The sequence below is a fragment of the Phyllobates terribilis genome, unplaced genomic scaffold, assembly GCF_046119375.1.
Source record: "Phyllobates terribilis strain yellow unplaced genomic scaffold, ASM4611937v1 Scaffold_3__8_contigs__length_932513732, whole genome shotgun sequence".
NCBI classification, from domain to species: Eukaryota; Metazoa; Chordata; class Amphibia; order Anura; family Dendrobatidae; genus Phyllobates; species Phyllobates terribilis.
Window position 1 is genome coordinate 577,542,239 of NW_027362763.1, and position 23,336 is coordinate 577,565,574.

The window sequence follows — 23,336 nt, forward strand, 5'->3', positions numbered from 1 at the left end:
CCCATTGGGATCGCACGGGACATAGTCCCACAACCACAACAGGCAGAGGCCGATACTAGGGAAAGAACAAAACGCAAAAACATATATATATGTAAATAGACACCCCCGGAAGTAGCGCGTCCGCTACAAAAAATGTACCGGTACAGAGACAAGAGGGCTAGCCCTAATCAAGGGAAATGCCTGACTAGGCCAAGAACAAGATAAAAGATGTAATTAGAGTCAGAAAGTCACCAAATGTGCATAAGAGTGTGACCAATCATGACAATACAAACATAAACATAAGACAAACCAACCACAAATGAACATAAAACAGACAACAATCATGTACAGATTGTGGGCCATTACAAGGTGGCTGATAAAGTCTAATGACAATACATATAATATACATATAGATGTAAGGACATGGCATTTGCAATGATGACCAGAGATTAGCTTGTTGTGAAATTAAGGAGATGCACAAGCCAGCCACACGAGAAGAGATAACCGGAGAAAAGGAGGAGAAGGAGAAAGGAGGAAACCAGAAGGGCCCTCAATCTAACACGGGACTCTAACAGAAAGGATACCATGGGAATTTAAGCCAAGTAACCAGTAAATGAAAAGTCCTCATTTATACCCCTAGGGGCCACTGTATCAAGAACAAAAATCCACCTTGATTCAGATCTCAGTAGATCCTTGGTGTGATCCGGGTTACGTAAATTAGGCCTCATTTTTTGAAGACCCATAACTCGCATTTTATTAGGGCTACCAGAATGGCATTGGAAAAAGTGCAGGGCCACTGATGAGATGGCTCTGCCCTTTTTCAAATCCTGCTCAGCAAGATGGATGTTAGAGACATGTTGCTGTACCCGTCTACGGAGTTCCTGCGACATTTGGCCAACATAAACCTTCGGACAGGGACAGGTCAATGCATATACAACATTTGTAGACCTGCAGTTGATAAAGTCCCTCAAAGGATATTGATGGTTGTCAGTCGGATTAGTGAAAATTTTACCAGATGAGAAGAATGGACAAGCAGAACAGTCGCCACAAGGGAATGAACCCTTAAATTTACTACCGCCCGAAGTACTACAAGTGGGGCGTGTATAATGACTATGCATAAGTTTATCCCTTAAATTAGGGGCGCGTCTGGCCGTCAACAACGGTCTCTCTGGTAAAATGCTAGAAAGACGACTATCCGTCTTAAGTATATTCCAATGTTTCCGAAATAGACTACCCACTTCATTCCATTGATTATTAAACCTAGTAAAAAATCTAATCTGTGTATCCTCCATATTAACACGCGATTGTAGCAACATCTCCCGTGGCTTGACCAAAACCTTCTGATGAGCCTTGGAGATTACCGCTTTAGGATATCCACGTTCCCGAAAGCGTGAGGTTAAATTTCTGGCCTCGGTTTTGTAGTCCTCCTGTGTTGTACAATTCCTTTTGGCCCTTGAAAACTGTCCCACCGGTATACTGTCTCTCAAGTTTCTAGGATGAAAACTTTGGTAGTGTAGGAGACTATTAGTAGCAGTAGATTTCCTATGTAATTTCGATACAAGTGAGTCACCCACTTTCCTGATCTCCAAATCCAAGAAGTTAACTGCAGAGGAAGATATACAGTGGGTAAGATGAATGTTAAAATCATTTACGTTCAGCCTATCAATGAATGCAAGTGCCTCAGTTTCCGTGCCCGTCCAGATAATCAGAATGTCATCTATGAAGCGTAACCATTTAAAGACCCCCCGGTTGTATGCCTGTGAGGGGTACACGTGTGTGTCCTCCCACCAACCCAAAAAAAGGTTGGCAAAGGAGGGCGCACAACGCGCCCCCATGGCGGTCCCAGAGATTTGTCGATAGAAGATATGATCAAACACAAAATAATTGTGAGTAAGAATGAAGTTCAAGAGGTCCACAATAAAAGAGTCATGTAGGCGATTACCTCCACTTGTAGCATTCAGGAAATAAATAACTGCTGCTATGCCATCTTTATGGGCTATATTTGAATATAGCGATTCAACGTCAACAGTGATGAGTAAGAAGTGGTCAGGTAAACAAAGAGAGGTAAGAGTCCGTATCAGATGAGATGAGTCCCTGAGATAAGAGGGTAAACTGGTAACGAGGGGCTGCAAGAAAAAATCTATGTAAATACATGCCTTCTCACAAATACTTCCTATACCTGACACAATAGGTCGACCCGGTGGACATTCCAGATTTTTGTGGACTTTGGGCAAAATATAGAAAGTGGGTATGGAGGGTTTCCTCACTATCATAAATTCCCTCTCTTGTTTATTAATAGTTCCCATAGAAAAAGCCTTCAAGAGTAGTCGTTCAAGCTTAGCCGAGAAGACCTGTGTGGGGTCCGAAGGAAGTCTCAAATAAAATCTGGTGTTATTAAGCTGTCTATGTACTTCAGCAGTGTACATACCACGAGGCCATAAAACGATGTTACCCCCTTTGTCTGCTTCCTTTATCAGGAATTCCTGGTTTTTCTGCAGACAAAGGAGGGCACGTCTCTCCATAGTGTTTAAGTTTTGATGAGATATTTTATTAACAGGTAATCTCCTAATCTCATCTTTCATAACCTCAAAAAATGTAGAGACTGCTGGAACCAAAGACAAAGATGGTAGAATGTTAGATGGTGATCGATGCGGAAACTTTTTCCTACCTTGATAAGACTGATTGTCCTCAAGAAGTTCAAGTAAGTCTCGGAAGACCTGTTTATCAGTGGGGGAAGAGAGGTCTGAGAATAAATCAGATTTAGTATAGATGACCTTAAGAATAATTCTCCTACAAAAAAGATATAAGTCTTTTAGCAAGATAAATTTATCAACCGGTACCATGGGAGAGAAAGAAAGACCCTTCTGTAATACAGACCTTTCAACATCATTTAATGTATAAGAAGAAAGGTTGATGATCTGAAGTTGGTCAGAGTTTTGACTTAGAATCTGTTTCTCTTCTTGTATGTCCTGGTGGCCATGGTCCTCACACGTGTACCCCTCACAGGCATACAACCGGGGCGTCTTTAAATGGTTACGCTTCATAGATGACATTCTGATTATCTGGACGGGCACGGAAACTGAGGCACTTGCATTCATTGATAGGCTGAACGTAAATGATTTTAACATTCATCTTACCCACTGTATATCTTCCTCTGCAGTTAACTTCTTGGATTTGGAGATCAGGAAAGTGGGTGACTCACTTGTATCGAAATTACATAGGAAATCTACTGCTACTAATAGTCTCCTACACTACCAAAGTTTTCATCCTAGAAACTTGAGAGACAGTATACCGGTGGGACAGTTTTCAAGGGCCAAAAGGAATTGTACAACACAGGAGGACTACAAAACCGAGGCCAGAAATTTAACCTCACGCTTTCGGGAACGTGGATATCCTAAAGCGGTAATCTCCAAGGCTCATCAGAAGGTTTTGGTCAAGCCACGGGAGATGTTGCTACAATCGCGTGTTAATATGGAGGATACACAGATTAGATTTTTTACTAGGTTTAATAATCAATGGAATGAAGTGGGTAGTCTATTTCGGAAACATTGGAATATACTTAAGACGGATAGTCGTCTTTCTAGCATTTTACCAGAGAGACCGTTGTTGACGGCCAGACGCGCCCCTAATTTAAGGGATAAACTTATGCATAGTCATTATACACGCCCCACTTGTAGTACTTCGGGCGGTAGTAAATTTAAGGGTTCATTCCCTTGTGGCGACTGTTCTGCTTGTCCATTCTTCTCATCTGGTAAAATTTTCACTAATCCGACTGACAACCATCAATATCCTTTGAGGGACTTTATCAACTGCAGGTCTACAAATGTTGTATATGCATTGACCTGTCCCTGTCCGAAGGTTTATGTTGGCCAAACGTCGCAGGAACTCCGTAGACGGGTACAGCAACATGTCTCTAACATCCATCTTGCTGAGCAGGATTTGAAAAAGGGCAGAGCCATCTCATCAGTGGCCCTGCACTTTTTCCAATGCCATTCTGGTAGCCCTAATAAAATGCGAGTTATGGGTCTTCAAAAAATGAGGCCTAATTTACGTAACCCGGATCACACCAAGGATCTACTGAGATCTGAATCAAGGTGGATTTTTGCTCTTGATACAGTGGCCCCTAGGGGTATAAATGAGGACTTTTCATTTACTGGTTACTTGGCTTAAATTCCCATGGTATCCTTTCTGTTAGAGTCCCGTGTTAGATTGAGGGCCCTTTTGGTTTCCTCCTTTCTCCTTCTCCTCCTTTTCTCCGGTTATCTCTTCTCGTGTGGCTGGCTTGTGCATCTCCTTAATTTCACAACAAGCTAATCTCTGGTCATCATTGCAAATGCCATGTCCTTACATCTATATGTATATTATATGTATTGTCATTAGACTTTATCAGCCACCTTGTAATGGCCCACAATCTGTACATGATTGTTGTCTGTTTTATGTTCATTTGTGGTTGGTTTGTCTTATGTTTATGTTTGTATTGTCATGATTGGTCACACTCTTATGCACATTTGGTGACTTTCTGACTCTAATTACATCTTTTATCTTGTTCTTGGCCTAGTCAGGCATTTCCCTTGATTAGGGCTAGCCCTCTTGTCTCTGTACCGGTACATTTTTTGTAGCGGACGCGCTACTTCCGGGGGTGTCTATTTACATATATATATGTTTTTGCGTTTTGTTCTTTCCCTAGTATCGGCCTCTGCCTGTTGTGGTTGTGGGACTATGTCCCGTGCGATCCCAATGGGGGCGGCTCCTAGAACCGGATATGATGTTTCTTGTCTAGTTCCGGTTGCGTTCCACCATGGCGTCTGGGTGGAACGCATGAGTGATAGGAAGGGGCGGCGCTTCGCCGACCAGATATGACGTCTTATTCAATTCCGGTTGTGTCATACCATAGCACGTGGGCCGCACGCTGTGGAAACAGGAAATGACCGTTTGATCCGCTATGATACTGGAGAGACTCAGTGAGGGTATTTATTTTCACCTGAAGGGAATCACACTAAATTGGATAGACTATTTAATATACACATGTGTCCACTGACAACATACCCCTGACGAAGCTGCGGTCTAGCAGCGTAACGCGTAGGGTCTCTGGTGCCAACAGGTAACTATGTCACTTTATTATTTTTGACCTTTTCCCTTGACCACTTAAGAGTGTCTGCTTGGTTATACAGGGCCTTTATTCATGATCCCATATCGTATACCAGGTGGGATGATATGTTTTGACATACGCTGATATTACAAGGGCCCCTAGTTTAAGCAGACTACTACTTCCACTCATTCCTCTATTCCTTGATCTATTCATTATTATGTATGGTCTGATTATTTGGGAGTACTTGGTTTATTATCTATATTTGGTCTAGTGGTACTGTGCCACCCTCCATTAGGGTGACATAGCTTGGTCAATAAGCCTTATTGTATTATGAGATGGTAAATATATTATATTAAATGATACCTGTGGCCTTAGGGGGATTTATTATTATTTCGGAACACTACATTATTCCTCCCCTATGAATATTGCCATGCTTTGTTTGTTTTTAATTGTTTTTATTTTTCTGTGTTGTCAGTTTGTAATCATGTAATAAAGATTTTTTCATTTTTGTAATATTGGGTGTGCATGGTTGTATATCCTGAGTCTTTTCTCTTTTTTCTTATATTATGTAACTATATCAGGTTACTATAGCACCCCATAACATTTATTATATTATTTTATAGCAGTGCCCACCTCCTTGTTAAGGACATTCTGCTGCTGCCAGGTCATCGTGTGTGCCTGCTATTCAAGAGCCTGAATACTCACCCTTCTCCACGCCCATGGGAGTGGAGAGGGATGAATATTCATGCTCTTTGATAGCGGGCACATGCGATTTCCCGACAGGAGCCATTGCACAGCTACACTGTGTGCTGGCTATTAAGGAGTATGAAGTCACTGCTCCGCACGCACACAGTCCCGGCGTGGGGAGCAGTGACTATTCTGACAGCTGATCTCACCTTGTAAGGGCACATGAAAGTTACGCCATGCATGGCTTGCACGGTGAGACTGGCACCAGAGCAGGATGCAGCACTGTGGGAGAGAGAGGAAGTGAGTATAATTGTTTATTATTTTTGTGTGCAGCGTGATGGGGATTTGGGAGGGGCCATGCATACCAGAAAGAGGGATGGGGGGGCCATACATATCAGGATGAGGGGTGCCATTCATACCATGAAGAGGGATGAAGGGGCGCTATGCATACCATGAATAGGGATGAAGGGGCGCTATGCATACCAGGAAGAGGGATGAAGGGGCGCTATGCATACCAGGATAGAGATGAGGGGGGCCATGCATTGTAGGATAAGGATGAGGGGTGCCATGCATACCAGGATTAGGGGTGCCTTGCATACCAGGATGGAGATCAAGGGTGCCTTGCATACCAGGATGGAGATCAAGGGTGCCATGCATACCAGGATGGGGATCGAGGGATGAGTGGGCCATGCATACCAGGAAGAGGGATGAGGGGGACCATACATTTTAGGATGAGGGGTGCCGTGCATATCAGGAAGAGGGATGAAGGGTCCACGCATACTAGGAAGAGGGATGAGGGATGCCATATATGCAAGGATGAGGGTTGACATGCATACCAGGATGGGGATCAGGGGTGCCATGCATACCAGGATAGGGATGGGGACCACGTATAATAGGAAGAGCGGGGCCATATATTCCAGGATGGGGGATATTAACAGAATTGGGGGGCATTACCCCTATAACTGACGCGCCCCTGGGCCTGTGTCGCGCAGCGTTGCGCACACGGGAGCTTACCCGGAGCTGGATCTGTTGCGGGTTGTAGTCTTGTGGCGGTGATCCGGTCCGTGCCCAGGGAGTCAGACTAAGTGGCGATGTTGTAGCAGTAGATGTTAGATGACTACGCCACCCGTTGAGTGCAGCCAGGGAGCTGCTGCTGCAGGGCAGACCGCTGAGGCCGGTGGTAGGATTGTGCAGCGTGATAGTATAACCCCCAACGGGAGGGGTATGGCCTCAGGGCAGCCGACGTGGATGATGGGGGTAGCAGGAACCACTCGGAGACGGTACTGTGTAGTTCAGGGTCTTTACTGGTGACAAAGATAGACCCTCCCGGAGTACTGGCTAGCGATTGGGGCCTGGTAAGTCCTTGAGCAGATGGGATCTCCCCTGGCCAGGCGGAGTTGTAGGCCTCCCAGACTAACTGTACTCTTCTGGCTACCTTGCTAGAGGCGGGTAAAAGTAGCCCACGTCCCTGAGTGTGCCGTGTGGTGCTCACCCGTATCGCCGGTGACACGGGGCCTTCTAGTAGCTTCCGCTCCACGATGGCGGTGCTGGTCCCATGCGTGTGACCGTGCCTTCAGGTTTCTTGGCCAGAGGACCTGGAATCCCCTGCCTGACGGATTCTGCTGCTGGGTAGGAGTTAGTCCCCACAGCCTCGGACTCCGGGTCCGGTAAGAAATCTTCTCAGTCAGGGCGAGCTCTGCAGCTGCCAGCCCCTGACTCCTTGTACACTGCTCCCACAGAGCTCCTGTTGTTTCTTCCTATGCTGTTTCTCTGTCTCTACTTCTTCTCTACTCACTAACCCTGCCTCAGCCCCGGGTTTATATAGGGGAAGTCCTTCCCCTCCCAAGACTGGGCAGGAGGTGTGGCATGCACAGGATCCCTGACCAAAGGACCTCCCACCTGCTCTCAGACATAACATTACATTACTGTGGAAACCAGACCCCTGGGGTGCCACATTCCCCCCTAGTAAAATTTAGTACTCCGGGACTAAACATATTTTTTTTTTTAAACATAACAGAGTACAACCACAACATTATAATAAAGAGACACATAACGATGGTCACGGCGTGTCCGCAACCGGGTGCAGTCTTTGAGGGAAAGCAAGGTGTCCATTTCACCAAAACAGGGAGACGTAACCAGGTAGGGGCCTGTCCTGCCCCGAGTCCTTAACAGTCTTTAGTCCATCCTGGGTTACGCTCCAACTAATTGTACAAGGATTCCCGGTAAATCCACCAAGGACTCCTAAAAATAACTAGAAACACAAAATTATACACAAGCAACTATAAACAGGTCAACATTATAAGATAGCTTAAACATTTAGATCCTCCAACGTGCGGGTAACTGGCCTCTAGTGGCCCTAGTGGACCTACGGAGCTGACTGCCTGGCCCTGAACTACAGGGTGTAGGAGCTGTCAAGGGTAAACTGGGCAGCTGTCTACGGGTTCCCTGGCTCACTAGGGATATGGCAGGCTCACTGCAAGCAGAGGATTGATCCTCCTGGTCTGCGGGTGTCGGGTCTTCTGCCTCCTGGACCGGCTGTTCTTCCAGCTCTACCCGTTGCTCCGTAGCTTCTTGGGATGATGGTTGGAGGAAGGTGAGTACGGGTACCACAACTGCACCATTGACTTGAGTCCAAGACCGAGGGAAGTCCCCGAGCACGGTACTAACCATATCTTCCCTTTCCTCTACGGGTCGATGGTCTTCTTGTTCCTCTTCAGGGTTCCTCAGTTGTTCGGGACACTTCTTCAGGTGGTCCCGGGATACAATGGCTGTGGTCTCCCCTCCGTCTTTACTGATGGTACAGACCTTCGGGTTCTCGTGGCTTGAGGGCAGTACGGTGTACGGGTCCTTCTCCCACTGGTCGTCCAACTTGTGGAGCCGTCTTTTCCTCTTCAAGACCTGCTCTCCGGGTACCAGGGGAACAGCGGGAGCATACTGGTTGTAAGTTTTCTCTTGCCTTTCCCTAGCCTGACAGAGACTTCGCTCCACGCTCTCCTGTACTTTCCGGTACTGCTGTTGCCTCTCTGTGTCCCAGTCTGCTTCTGGTGAAGTGTCCTCAGGTGTCAGGACTCCCATTTCCAGGTCAACAGGTAACTTACCAGGTCTCGCCCTCATTAGGTAAGCTGGGGTACAGTTGGTGGAACCTACCGGGATGTGGTTGTATAGGTCCACCAGATCGGGCAACTTCTCAGGCCACAGACTGCGTTCTTCCAGGGGCAACGTTTTTAGAAGATCCATTACCACCTGGTTCATTTTTTCACAAAGTCCATTAGTTTGCGGATGGTAGGGTGTCGTCCTTATCTTCCGGCAGCCATACAGATGGCAGAATTCCTGGAAGACCTCCGCTTCAAAGGCAGGTCCCTGGTCCGTCAGCACTTGGTCCGGGTACCCGTGTGGACGGCAGAAGTGCTGCTGGAAGGCTCTAGCTGCTGTTTGAGCCGTTAAGTCCTTGACGGGGACGACAACCAAGAACCGGGAGTAATGATCCACGATGGTTAACGCGTAGACGTAGCCACTTCTGCTTGGGGTCAGTTTTACATGATCCAAGGCTACCAGTTCCAACGGTTGCCGGGTGACGATGGACTGCAGGGGAGTCTTCTGGCTGGCCCGGTCCTTCCTTCTCAGATTGCACGGGCCACAGTCCCTGCACCACTTCTCGATGGTTCCCCTCATGCCTACCCAGTGGAACCGCTCGCGCAGCAGGAACTCCAGCTTCTTCCACCCGAAGTGTCCAGCTCCGTCGTGGTATGCCTCCATCACCATGGCTGCGTTTCTTCGTGGCACCACTACTTGCCAGAGTAGTTCATGCGTCCGAGAGTTGACCATTCTGCGGCACAACTTCCCCTTGTAAAGGAACAGTCGACTCTTCTCCGCCCATAGTTGTTTGGCTTCCTCCGGAGCGTCTGGTTCAAGGCGAGCCTCCGGCCGAGTCAGCATCTCCTTCACCAGTCGGACGGCAGGGTCGCTGTCTTGCGTTTCCGCCCAGTTGTAGTGAGGTAAGGGGTTCAACGTAGCAGCCTGCTTACTCCTTACCCGGTGGGAATACTGGATAGTCCCATGACGGTGGAACGCAGGGAGTTCAATTTCTTCCAGTCCCTCCGGATCTTCTCCTTCGTCCGGCAGGTTGGGCATCCTGGACAGGGCATCCGCGTTAGTATTGGAGCGCCCTGCCCGGTATTTGATTGTGAACTCGTAGTTGGACAGACGGGCCATCCACCTCTGCTCCAGGGCACCGAGTCTTGCCGTGTCCAGGTGTGTCAACGGGTTGTTATCCGTGTACACGGTGAACCGGGAAGAAGCAAGGTAATGCTTAAAGCGCTCAGTGACTGCCCATACCACGGCCAGGAACTCTAGCTTAAATGAGCTATAATTCTCGGGGTTCCTTTCGGTGGGTCGCAGTTTTCGGCTGGCGTAGGCGATTACTCGTTCTTTCCCCTGCTGGATCTGGGACAGTACGGCTCCTAGCCCGATGTTACTGGCGTCGGTGTAGAGGATGAAGGGCTGGCTATAATCCGGGTACGCCAAGATTTCATCCCCCGTGAGGGCCATCTTCAGCTGGCGGAAGGACTCTTCTTCTAGCTCCTCCCATTTAAAGGGCGGCTTCTGGTTCTTGGCCTTCCGGGACTGGCCTATCAGGAGGTCCTGCATAGGCGCTGCCTTTTTGGTGAAACCGGGAATAAACCTTCGGTAGTAGCCTACCAACCCGAGGAACTGCCGCACTTCTTTTACGCTGGAGGGGCTTGGCCATCCCTTAATTGCGGTGATCTTATCAGGGTCGGGAGCCACTCCGTCAGCGCTCACCACGTGTCCCAGGTACTGCACCTTTGGTTTCAGGAGGTGACACTTGGAGGGTTTCACCTTCAGGCCGTAACTCGCCAGAGCTTCGAACACCTCCGCCAGGTGTTTCAGGTGGTCCTCATAAGTCTTGGAGTATACGATGACATCGTCCAGGTACAACAGGACCGTCTCGAAGTTTCTGTGGCCCAGACAGCACTCCATTAATCGTTGGAAGGTTCCTGGGGCGTTGCAGAGTCCGAACGGCATGCAGGTGAACTCGCTAAGTCCCATCGGGGTGGTGAATGCGGTCTTCTCCCGGTCCGCCTCTGCTACAGGAACCTGCCAGTACCCGCTAGTGAGATCCAAGGTAGAGAAGAAGTTAGCAGATCTTAAAGCAGCCAATGACTCCTCTATCCTTGGTAAGGGGTACGCATCCTTGTGTGTGATACGGTTGATTTTCCGGTAATCTACACACATCCTCATGGTGTTGTCTTTCTTTTTGACTAAAACTAGTGGGGCTGCCCAGGGGCTACAGCTATCCCGGATTACCCCAGCCTCCTTCATGTCTCTAAGCATCCCCTTGGCGTGTTGGTAATGTGCAGGGGGTACGGGTCGATACCTCTCTTTTATGGGAGGATGATCTCCCGTGGGGATGCGGTGTTCTACCGCCTTGACTCGCCCGAAGTCTAACGGGTGTTTACTAAACACTCTCTCATACTCTTGAACCACCCGGTAGACTCCCTGTTTCTGGTGGGAGGGAGTGGCGTCAGTTCCCAAGTGTAGTTGCTGACACCAATCCTCCATTACTTTCTTAGAGCCGTTACCTTCCTCCGGGTGAGATGGAGGCAAGGGTTCCACAGACTGTATAGAGTTTTGGTTGATGGTATATAATTTGGCTAGCGTGGCATACCGGGGCAGGTACACTTCCCTCTCCCCGATATTGATTATGCGAACGGGCACCCTCCCATGGCGTACATTGACCACCCCCCGTGCTGTCAAAATGGTGGGCCTACTGTCTGAGGAAACTGGTTCTACCATTGCCTGGTAATCTCTACCTCTCAGACCAATAGCTGCCCGGCACCAAATCATCATTTCACTTTTTGGGGGCATGGCAATAGGGAAAGGGTCACACATTCTTACGCTACCAATCTCACCGCCGGAGAGTTCCACCTGTTGCCGTCGCATCAGTGCCCGGATCTCTTTCTGGAGCACTCGCTGCTCGCCGGAGCTGGCGTTCTTGGCAACCTGCTGTAGAAGGAAAATCACCTCTGCAAGACAATTTTCAATTACATTAGTTCCTAGAGTTATTTTTGGGTGGCTCTCATGTTTGTCAATGTCTACAATGATCAGTCCCTGTGCTGCCAGTTCGACTCTACCGATTTTGATGGTCACCTCTTTAAATCCGATCTGTGGCACGGGCTGGCCATTGCTGGCGATGATACTCAAGTCGTCGTCAGGGTAGCGGGTAATATCCGAGTCATTCCAGTACTGCTTAAAGAGCACGTACGGGATGGTGGTGACCTGTGACCCGGTGTCCAGTAGGGCACTCATGGGAATGCCATCCAGTACCACAGGCAAGACGGGACGTCCTCCCACATATCTGTCGCGCCAGTTCGATGGGCCTGGTGCTCTTTTTCCTGGGGGTTGGCCCTCTACCCCAGGTTGTGCCCGTTTAAAGACCAGTACCTTGCCATATGTCCGGGTTGATTGCAGTGGCGGCAGATGGGTCGTCCGTCCTCGCTGTATCGGTCACTGGGTCTTCCTCTGGCCGGTGGGGTCCTCCTTGGTCGACGCCACGGGATGTCCTCCGGTCCGGATGCCAGCTGGATCTTCCCTGGGGTGGAAGCCTGTAAAGACTGCACAGTTCGGGTTAGCGCAGCAACGCTCTTAGCTAGCTCTTGGACCTGATGGTGTAGGTCTGGAGCCGGGTCATTGTCCAAAGCCTGCGCATCAGCGCCCACAGGCCCCGCCGACAAGGGCGCCGCCTCCTGGTGGTAAGTGATAGCAGGGCGCCTGTGGGTCACAACGCCACCCGGTGCCGGTTCTCGGAGCACCCGGATGGCCCTGTCCTTGAACTGTGCAAAGCCCAGATGGGGATCCTGTAAGGCCATTGCCCGCAACTGGGTTCGGTGGGTATTACAATATAGTCCCTCTATAAACTGTTCGGTCAACAGCCTGTCCTCGTTTCCCACTCCATCAGGGTCGGTCTGCTTAATGGCCCTCAGGGCCTCTTGTAGGTTTAGTGCATAGTCCCTTATACTCTCATGCGCTCGCTGCTTGCACCCGTAGAATCTAAGCTTAATCTCGGCTGAGGTGCGGGTATCAAAGGTGTCCTTCAGCCGGGTTAGTATCCCTGCGACAGTCTTCCTCCCAGGTGGCCAGGATTTTACATCCCTTTTGGCTGCCCCGGTTAGTTGGGCCACCAGGATGCTCACTTTTTGCTCTTCTGTGAGGGGGTACACCTGGAAGAGGCTATCCAGCTTTTCTCTAAAGTCATGCAGGGTATGCGACTCCCCTGAGTACTGGGGTAGCCAAGCTGCTCCCGGGATATAGGGCATGGTGAAGGGCATAACTGCAGCAGCGGTGGCGCTGGCGGGGGTTGAGGCAGTGAAGCTCTCCTCCGTATCCGACATCTTCCTCCCCCCTAGTGGACCGTGGCCTACCTTGCGATGATCCTCTTCCGTAGGCCGCGGCTCCGCAGTGGATCGTCAGGGTTGAGGACCTTCCGTCGCGCTCCTGTGACGTCGGCGTCTGCTGGGCTCCTTCCAGGACCTTACGCAACGTCCGGACGTGAGGCGGGGCTTCAGTTCTCGCGCGCTTTCGGAGTCCACGCCCCTCTTCTTCCCGCGCGGCGTCCTCAAGATGGCGTCCAATGGCGGGAAAACTCCACAGATGGCGGGAAGAAGGCAGAAGATGGCGCCGGATGGCGGGAAACTTCACCGATGGCGGGAAGAAGGCTGAAGATGGCGGGAATCTTCACCACAGGTAAGTTTGAAAAGTCTCTTTTTCAGGCACGCAGTACCCGGTGGTTGCGAGCACGAAATCCTGCCGACTACGCCAAAGTTGACGCGCCCCTGGGCCTGTGTCGCGCAGCGTTGCGCACACGGGAGCTTACCGAGAGCCGGATCTGTTGCGGGTTGTAGTCTTGTGGCGGTGATCCGGTCCGTGCCCAGGGAGTCAGACTAAGTGGCGATGTTGTAGCAGTAGATGTTAGATGACTACGCCACCCGTTGAGTGCAGCCAGGGAGCTGCTGCTGCAGGGCAGACCGCTGAGGCCGGTGGTAGGATTGTGCAGCGTGATAGTATAACCCCCAACGGGAGGGGTATGGCCTCAGGGCAGCCGACGTGGATGATGGGGGTAGCAGGAACCACTCGGAGACGGTACTGTGTAGTTCAGGGTCTTTACTGGTGACAAAGATAGACCCTCCCGGAGTACTGGCTAGCGATTGGGGCCTGGTAAGTCCTTGAGCAGATGGGATCTCCCCTGGCCAGGCGGAGTTGTAGGCCTCCCAGACTAACTGTACTCTTCTGGCTACCTTGCTAGAGGCGGGTAAAAGTAGCCCACGTCCCTGAGTGTGCCGTGTGGTGCTCACCCGTATGGCCGGTGACACGGGGCCTTCTAGTAGCTTCCGCTCCACGATGGCGGTGCTGGTCCCATGCGTGTGACCGTGCCTTCAGGTTTCTTGGCCAGAGGACCTGGAATCCCCTGCCTGACGGATTCTGCTGCTGGGTAGGAGTTAGTCCCCACAGCCTCGGACTCCGGGTCCGGTAAGAAATCTTCTCAGTCAGGGCGAGCTCTGCAGCTGCCAGCCCCTGACTCCTTGTACACTGCTCCCACAGAGCTCCTGTTGTTTCTTCCTATGCTGTTTCTCTGTCTCTACTTCTTCTCTACTCACTAACCCTGCCTCAGCCCCGGGTTTATATAGGGGAAGTCCTTCCCCTCCCAAGACTGGGCAGGAGGTGTGGCATGCACAGGATCCCTGACCAAAGGACTTCCCACCTGCTCTCAGACATAACATTACATTACTGTGGAAACCAGACCCCTGGGGTGCCACATAACAATGTCAGCAACAGACTCCCTCCCCTTTAACAGTGCATCATGACCACATTTTTTGCTTGAATTTTTATTTCTATTTTCCTCCTCTAAAACCTAGGTGCGTCTTTTGGTCCAGTGCATCTTATAGTCTGAAAAATACGGTATATTAAATGATAGGGTATATTTGCCATTATTAAATTTAGTGCCATGTGGGGCCCATTATATTACGTGGAGGCCTATATGTGTCCCCTTTTAATAAATGGAAGGCTATGTAGGTCCCGTGATATTATATCAATGGCTAAATGGCACCCATTATATTAAATGGAAGACTATGTGGGGACCATTATTTTAAATGGAGGGTTATGTGGGGTCCACTATATTAAATGGAGGGATATGCAGGTCCCATTATAATAAACTAGCTATTGAGCCCTTTCTACGCCCGAGTGCTCCAGCGCACATAGTGCTGAGAGGGTTAATAGGGGGTGCAGGGCTGTTTTTTTTCGAGCACTCATAAGAGTCAAGTGGGATTGGCTGCTCACATATCCCCACCCCAGTGTGTGTGTATAAAATGGAGACTGAGCGTCTCATTCAGTGTCTGTAGCTGGAGGGGTAGAGACCTCCAGCGTGTCTGTGCAAAAAGACACTGATTACTTTCCAAAGTAACAAAACAGGAAAATGAACAGTCCATATAGTTGCCCGCAGTACTATATGGACTGTTCATTTTCCTGTTTTGTTACTTTGTGCCGAAAAAGGCTGTGTTTTGTTCCCTTTGAAAGTGTTTATCAAGCTTGAATAAACTTGCCTTGGACATTTTAAAGAGACAGTGTCCTGTGCATACCTCTAACGCTTGGTGCTAGAAGCATGGGTACGAATCCCAAAGGGCAGTGTGGCTGCTACAGGAAACTGTTTATGTCCTCGGTAAAGGCCACCAGCCAGCAATGGACGCCGGACAAAATGGAGGACCTGCTTAAACATTTATTGCAGGCACAGCAAACGCAGCACAAGCAAAGCATGCAGCAGCACCTGCAGAGCCAGCAGAACATGCAACAGCAGCATCGGGAGCAGTTGCAGAGCCAGCAGAACATACAGCAGCAGCAAACAAGCATAAGAAAAAGACAAGGGGGATTGGGACAAATCCAGGGCACCAAATACAATTGATAAATAGATAAAGACACTAATGTACAAAAATATGCAAAATTTTATTCGTCTCAAAAGACACTACATAGGACATTATTAAAAAACATACACAGGACAAAGGACAAAAAAGGGAAAAAAAAAGGAAAAAAAAAATTCACCCAAACAAAAGAAAAATAATCAATAGATATGTCAAAGATGTATTACACAACTGTGCAAGATAAATGTACTTCAATAACAATGGTACATAATTCCAAATATCGCTAAAATATATATATGGCATGATATAGGTAAATCAATTGGTAAGAGAGCATAGTAGAAAATATCTATGCTCCACTATCGAGCCCACAACTAAATCAAGTATAAAGCAATGTAGGAATAAGGAGAGTACCAGAAAATAAAGATGCACAGAGAAAAGGAAAAAGTATAAACAACCTACGCGTTACGCCAAATGCTTATGGTTTCATCAGGGGTGTGATGTTGGTGTCCCAGATGCTGGAGGTATATATACTGAAAGAAAGTCAAAAATCCCAAATGGACAAAGTAGAGAGGTTGAGGACAAAGTGTGAGATGGATTATGCAAGGTTAAGGTAGTCTCAAAGTCCACATATCTTGCAGTGATGAGAGAATCCCAGGAAATAGTCCCATATCCATGTTTTAGTGTTCCCCTTTAAGAACATGTGCAAACAGACTGTGTCTCATAATGAGGTCGGCACCTGGCTGGAGGGGGATGGCGTGCGGTTCACAGTGGAACGCACCACCACACACACAGACCAGGAAGAGCCCAGGCAAATAGGGGATTTCCCAGCACATATGTATCAATACGATGCACATGACCAGGGGAATCCCAGAAGTGACGACACACAGGGGCAGAGACAGGAAATAAATCACCTCAGCCATGCGTTCCACATTGGAGCGCACTGGCAAGGGAGGGGAGGCAGGAATGTGGACCAATAGGAAGAAGGTGCAGGAATACACCCACAGACATGTGCATCAGCGCAGACAGCAGCGCTGAAGGCATGGTGGGAACAAAAGGTAGAGAGGAATAAGTCTATGTAGAGGCGAGTCTGGCAGCTACAGTAATATAAAAACCTGGATATTTAAATGGAATAAAACTATGCCAACCCGATTGTGCCCCCATAAAGTATCAGAACAAATGAGACACGGATCAAATGCTGAAATAATAATACCATAAAGTAAGTAATTAACCCCTTAAGCCCCGCGGGTGGTTTGCACGTTAATGACCGGGCCAATTTTTACAATTCTGACCACTGTCACTTTATGAGGTAATTACTCTGGAACGCTTCAACGGATCCCCCTGATTCTGAGACTGTTTTTTCATGACATATTGTACTTCATGATTGTGCAAAAATTTCTTCGATATCACTTGCGTTTATTTGTGAAAAAAACGGAAATTTGGCGAAAATTTTGAAAATTTTGCAATTTTCAAAATTTTAATTTTTAAGCCCTGAAATCAGAGCGATATGTCACACAAAAGAGTTAATAAATAACATTTCCCACATGTCTACTTTACATCAGCACAATTTTGGAACCAAAATTTTTTTTTGTTAGGGAGCTATAAGGGTTAAAAGTTGACCAGCGATTTCTCATTTTTCCAACAAAATTTATAAAACCATTTTTTTAGGGACCACATCACATTTGAAGTCACTTGGAGAGGTCTTTATGACAGAAAATACCCAAAAGTGACACCATTCTAAAAACTGCACCCCTCAAGGTGCTCAAAACCACATTCAAGAACTTTATTAACCCTTCAGGTGCTTCACAGGAATTTTTTGAATGTGGAAGAAAAAAATGAACATTTAACTTTTTTCACAAAAATGTTACTTTAGACCCAATTTTTTTTATTTTCACAGGGGTAACAAGAAAAAATGGACCCCAAAATTTGTTGTGCAATTTCCCCTGGGCACGCAGATACCCAATATTTGGGGAAGAAACACTGTTTGGGCACACGGCAGGGCTCGGAAGGGAAGGAGCGCCATTTGACTTTTTGATTGTAAAATTTGCTTGAATAATTAGCGGACGCCATGTTGTGTTTGGAGAGCCCCTGTGTGCCCAAACTTTGGAGCTCCCCCACAAGTGACCCCATTTTGGAAACTAGACCCCCCAAGGCACCTTTATAGATGCATAGTGAGCACTTGGAACCCCCAGGTGCTTCACAAATTGATTCGTAAAAATGAAAAAGTGAAAAAAAAAAACACTTTTTCATTTTTACGAATCAATTTGTGAAGCACCTAGGGGTTCCAAGTGCTCACTGTGCATCTAGATAGGTGCCTTGGGGGGTCTAGTTTCCAAAATGGGGTCACTTGTGGGGGAGCTCCAATGTTTGGGCACACAGGGACTCTCTAAATGCAACATGGTATCCGCTAACAAATTGAATGGAAAATCGGCTCAAATTGTTAGCGGACACCACATTGCGTTTGGAGAGCCCCTCTGTGCCCAAACTTTGGAGCTCCCCCACAAGTGACCCCATTTTGGAAACTAGACCCCCCAAGGCACCTTTCTAGATGCATAGTGAGCACTTGGAACCCCCAGGTGCTTCACAAATTGATTCGTAATAATGAAAAAGTGAAAAAAAAAACACTTTTTCATTTTTACGAATCAATTTGTGAAGCACCTAGGGGTTCCAAGTGCTCACTATGCATCTAGATAGGTGCCTTGGGGGGTCTAGTTTCCAAAATGGGGTCACTTGTGGGGGAGCTCCAATGTTTGGGCACACAGGGACTCTCTAAATGCAACATGGTATCCGCTAACAAATTGAATGGAAAATCGGCTCAAATTGTTAGCGGACACCACATTGCGTTTGGAGAGCCCCTCTGTGCCCAAACTTTGGAGCTCCCACACAAGTGACCCCATTTTGGAAACTAGACCCCCCAAGGCACCTTTCTAGATGCATAGTGAGCACTTGGAACCCCCAGGTGCTTCACAAATTGATTCGTAATAATGAAAAAGTGAAAAAAAAAACACTTTTTCATTTTTACGAATCAATTTGTGAAGCACCTAGGGGTTCCAAGTGCTCACTATGCATCTAGATAGGTGCCTTGGGGGGTCTAGTTTCCAAAATGGGGTCACTTGTGGGGGAGCTCCAATGTTTGGGCACACAGGGACTCTCTAAATGCAACATGGTATCCGCTAACAAATTGAATGGAAAATCGGCTCAAATTGTTAGCGGACACCACATTGCGTTTGGAGAGCCCCTCTGTGCCCAAACTTTGGAGCTCCCCCACAAGTGACCCCATTTTGGAAACTAGACCCCCCAAGGCACCTTTCTAGATGCATAGTGAGCACTTGGAACCCCCAGGTGCTTCACAAATTGATTCGTAATAATGAAAAAGTGAAAAAAAAAACACTTTTTCATTTTTACGAATCAATTTGTGAAGCACCTAGGGGTTCCAAGTGCTCACTGTGCATCTAGATAGGTGCCTTGGGGGGTCTAGTTTCCAAAATGGGGTCACTTGTGGGGGAGCTCCAATGTTTGGGCACACAGGGACTCTCTAAATGCAACATGGTATCCGCTAACAAATTGAATGGAAAATCGGCTCAAATTGTTAGCGGACACCACATTGCGTTTGGAGAGCCCCTCTGTGCCCAAACTTTGGAGCTCCCCCACAAGTGACCCCATTTTGGAAACTATACCCCTCAAGGATTTTATTAAGGTGTATAGTGAACATTTTGAACCCAGAGGTACGGCACAGAATTTGTTTACATTAGGTCATCATATTGAATAAGTTGTCATTATTCTTGAGCGCAAGTGCTCGCTACTTGAGTTTGCATCGGGTACTCAGGTATGCACCATGTACAGCGTGTGCTCGAGTGACATGCTCGAGTCCCTGCTCCGCATGTTTCACGGTTATTAGACACCCAAAAAAAAACATGCGGGGATCGCTCGTGCATGGCAGACAATCCCCGTAAAGTTTTTTGGCCGCGAAGCATATGGGGCAGAGACTCGAGCATGTCACTCAAATACCCACGATACTCAATGCATACCAGAGCACCCGATGCAAACTCAAGTAGCGAGCACTTGCTCTCAACACTAGTCGCCATATCGTCATCTTTTTTTCTTACTTTTGAAAAAAATCCCAACCCCAGCCCTAGCCCCAGCACAACCCTAGCCCCAAACCCAGCCCTAACCCTAGCCCAATCCTAACCCAAGAGTTTATTTTTGACGCCGTTCCTTGTGCGGTATAAGTGATTAGACGACTTTATTCTTCGGGTCGGTGTGATTACAGCAATGCCAGAATCATATGGGGTTTTTATGACTGACAGCTGTCACACACTAAAAGATGCATTTTTTGTAAAATCTAGTTTTTGCATCGCCATATTTTGAGAGCTATAATTTTTCCAGATTTTGGCAGACAGTCATGTGACGGCTCGTTTTTTGCGGGATGACTTGACGTTGTTATTGGTGCCATTTTCAGGCACGTGACATTTTTTGATCGCTTTCTATTCCGATTTTTGGGAGGCAGAATAAACAAAAAACAACAATTCAGGAATTGTTTTTTTTTTTTTTTTATTCTGTTCCGCGTGTGGTAAAATTGATGAGGTAGCTTTATTCTTCGGGTCAGTACGTTTACAGCGGTACCACATTTGTATCATTTTTCTATGTTTTGGCGCTTATACACAATAAAAGCTATTTTATAGAAAAAAATATTTTTTAGTATCGCTTTATTCTGAGAGCTATAACTTTTTTATTTTTCGGCTGATGGAGCTGTGTGGTGGCTTGTTTTTTGCGGGACGAGATGACGTTTTCAGCGGTATCATTTTTATTTACATGCGTCTTTTTGATCGCGTGTTATTCCACTTTTTGTTTGGCGGTATGGTGATAAAGCATTGTTTTGGTTTTTTTACCGTGTTCACTGAAGGGGTTAACTAGTGGGACAGTTTTATAGGTCAGGTTGTTCCGGACGCGGCGATACCAAATATGTGTACTTTTATTGTTTTTTTTTTATTTTTTTTATAATAATATTTATTGATGGGTACATTATATTTTTATTTTTGGTGTATTATTTTTTTTATTTTTTTATAATATTTTTGCACTTTTTTTTTTTTTTTTTTCCCACTTTCACACAGTTTATAGACTTTATTACTTTGTCCCACTCTGGGACTTTCACTTTTTTTTTCTGATCGCCTGCATGGCACAGGAATGGAGCACCATCCCTATGCCATGAAGGCTGTCAGAAGTGCACAGTGTGAAGATTGCTTGGAGATGCACTGCGCATGTCCAAGCAATCTTCCTGCTCTCTGGTGACCCGGATGTTGTCATGACGACATCGGGTCGTCATGGCAACACCCGGGAAGCCTTTGCAGACTGCGCTGGAAGCCGGAAGAGGAGGTGAGTATCGCCGATCACCTCCCCTTGCCCCCGCAATGCCGCGATCGACTTCGATCGCAGCATCGCGGGGGTTAATGTGCTGGGAGTGGTGCAGGACCGCTCCCTGCACATAGTACCGGGTGTCAGCTGTGACAATCAGCTGACACCCGGCGGCGATCGCGCCCACACAGCCTGTGTGCGCGCGCGATCGCGATGACGTACTAATACGGGTCTGGCTCTTAAGTCCCAGGGCACAGACGCGTATTAGTACGTCAGATGTTATTAAGGGGTTAAAGAGGGGAGGCAGACATGCAGACCAATAGAAGGAAGGTATGAGGATATACCCACAGACATGTATGACAGCACAAAACAGCGCTGGAGGTATGTGAGAACAGGAGATGCAAAAGGATATATCTACAAAGAAAGTCAAAAAATGCAAAGTACTGTACAAAAAAGCTCAATCAGCGATGCTAGAGATATATAAGAACAAGGGAAAAAAAAAAAAAAGGGATATATCTATAAACAGGTAGATCCAACAGTGCAGAGTGCTATGTATGAACACAAACAGCAGTGCTGGAAGCATGTGTTCATTTTCCTGTTTTGTTACTTTGTGCCAAAGAAGGCTGTGTTTTGTTCCCTTTGAAAGTGTTTATCAAGCTTGAATAAACTTGCCTTGGACATTTTAAAGAGACAGTGTCCTGTGCATACCTCTAACGCTTGGTGCTAGAAGCATGGGTACGAATCCCAAAGGGCAGTGTGGCTGCTACAGGAAACCGTTTATGTCCTGGGTAAAGGCCACCAGCCAGCAATGGACGACGGACAAAATGGAGGACCTGCTTAAACATTTATTGCAGGCACAGCAAACGCAGCACAAGCAAAGCATGCAGCAGCACCTGCAGAGCCAGCAGAACATGCAACAGCAGCATCGGGAGCAGTTGCAGAGCCAGCAGAACATACAGCAGCAGCAACGGGAGCAGCAGCAGGAGACAAATAGACTTCGGATGCAGCAAATCCAACAGCAGCAAAGACAGAACTCTTAGCAGAGCAGATCCGTGGCAGGACAACTGCCCCATCCCCAGCTCCAGGTGATTACTCTCACATAAGGAAAACGGTAAAAAGAGCATTACAAGAGATGACACAGGGTAATGACGTTGAGGCGTTCTTGACGGTTTTTAAAATGGTGGCAGAGCGGGAGAAATTGCCTCCGAAGCAGTGGGCGGAGGTACTGGTGCCATATATAACAGGAAAGCCCCAGAAGGCCTATTATGACCTGGCCTTGCAAAAGAGTATGCCATTTGAAAAGTGAGATTTTGGCGCGCTTGGGAGTGACTCTGACTGTCAGGGCACAATGAGTGCACCACTGGGCCTATTGCAGTGACAAACCTCCCTGGTCCCAAACGTTCGACCTCCTACACCTGGTCCAAAAGTGGTTGCAACATGAATCTTCCTCCCCAGCACAGATGATGGAGAGGGTCATTATAGACAGGTTCATACACTCTCTTCCGAGGTCGGTGCAATCCTGGGTTACCCAGGGAGATCGCCATAATGCCGATGACTTGGTGGGGTTGGTGGAAAGGTACCAGGCGGTTGAGAGTTCGTTGGGGAAAAAAGGGGTCATAGCCTCTCCATACTGGGGTACCCAAAAGAGGGAAGCTAGAACCACACCTGGGGGGTGTCTTAGAGTTCAGGAGGGAACTGAGTTGCTGCCCAAGGTCCCGCACCATAATGGAGATTTCATACCCCAGGTCACATAGCCGCCCGTTGCCCCATGACCAACAAACATGGACTGCTCGTACTTTGCATATCCTGCCTGCAGTGCTGTCGCTCAACCAGACAAGGGTCCGCAGGTATGCACCATATCGGTGAATGGAGTGCAAGTGACTGCTCTGTTTGACTCGGGGAGTCTAGTAACCCTAGTGTGGGACACAGTTCCTCATCAACTGGTTCGGGGGAAAAAGGTTGGCGTCCGTTGTATCCATGAGGATGTTAAGGACTACCCTGTGGCCCGAGTGGTCATAGACACAAACTGTGGCGCCGAGTCCCATGAGGTGGGCGTAGTCAAGGACGCTCCTGAAGAAACCGCATCACAGGTCGCCGCCAACAGGTTTCCTTTTTGTGTGCTTGTCAGGGATGAGGATGAGGCAGCATCATCGGCGGCCAACAAGCCTGAGCTGGAGGTGTCCGGGGGAAACTTTGGAACCGCCCAGCTCAGAGACTTGACTCTAAAAGGGGCGTTTGAAAATGTCACTTTCTTGAATGGTGTTGCTCAAGAGCTGGGGGCTGACCACCGATATCCATACTTTGCT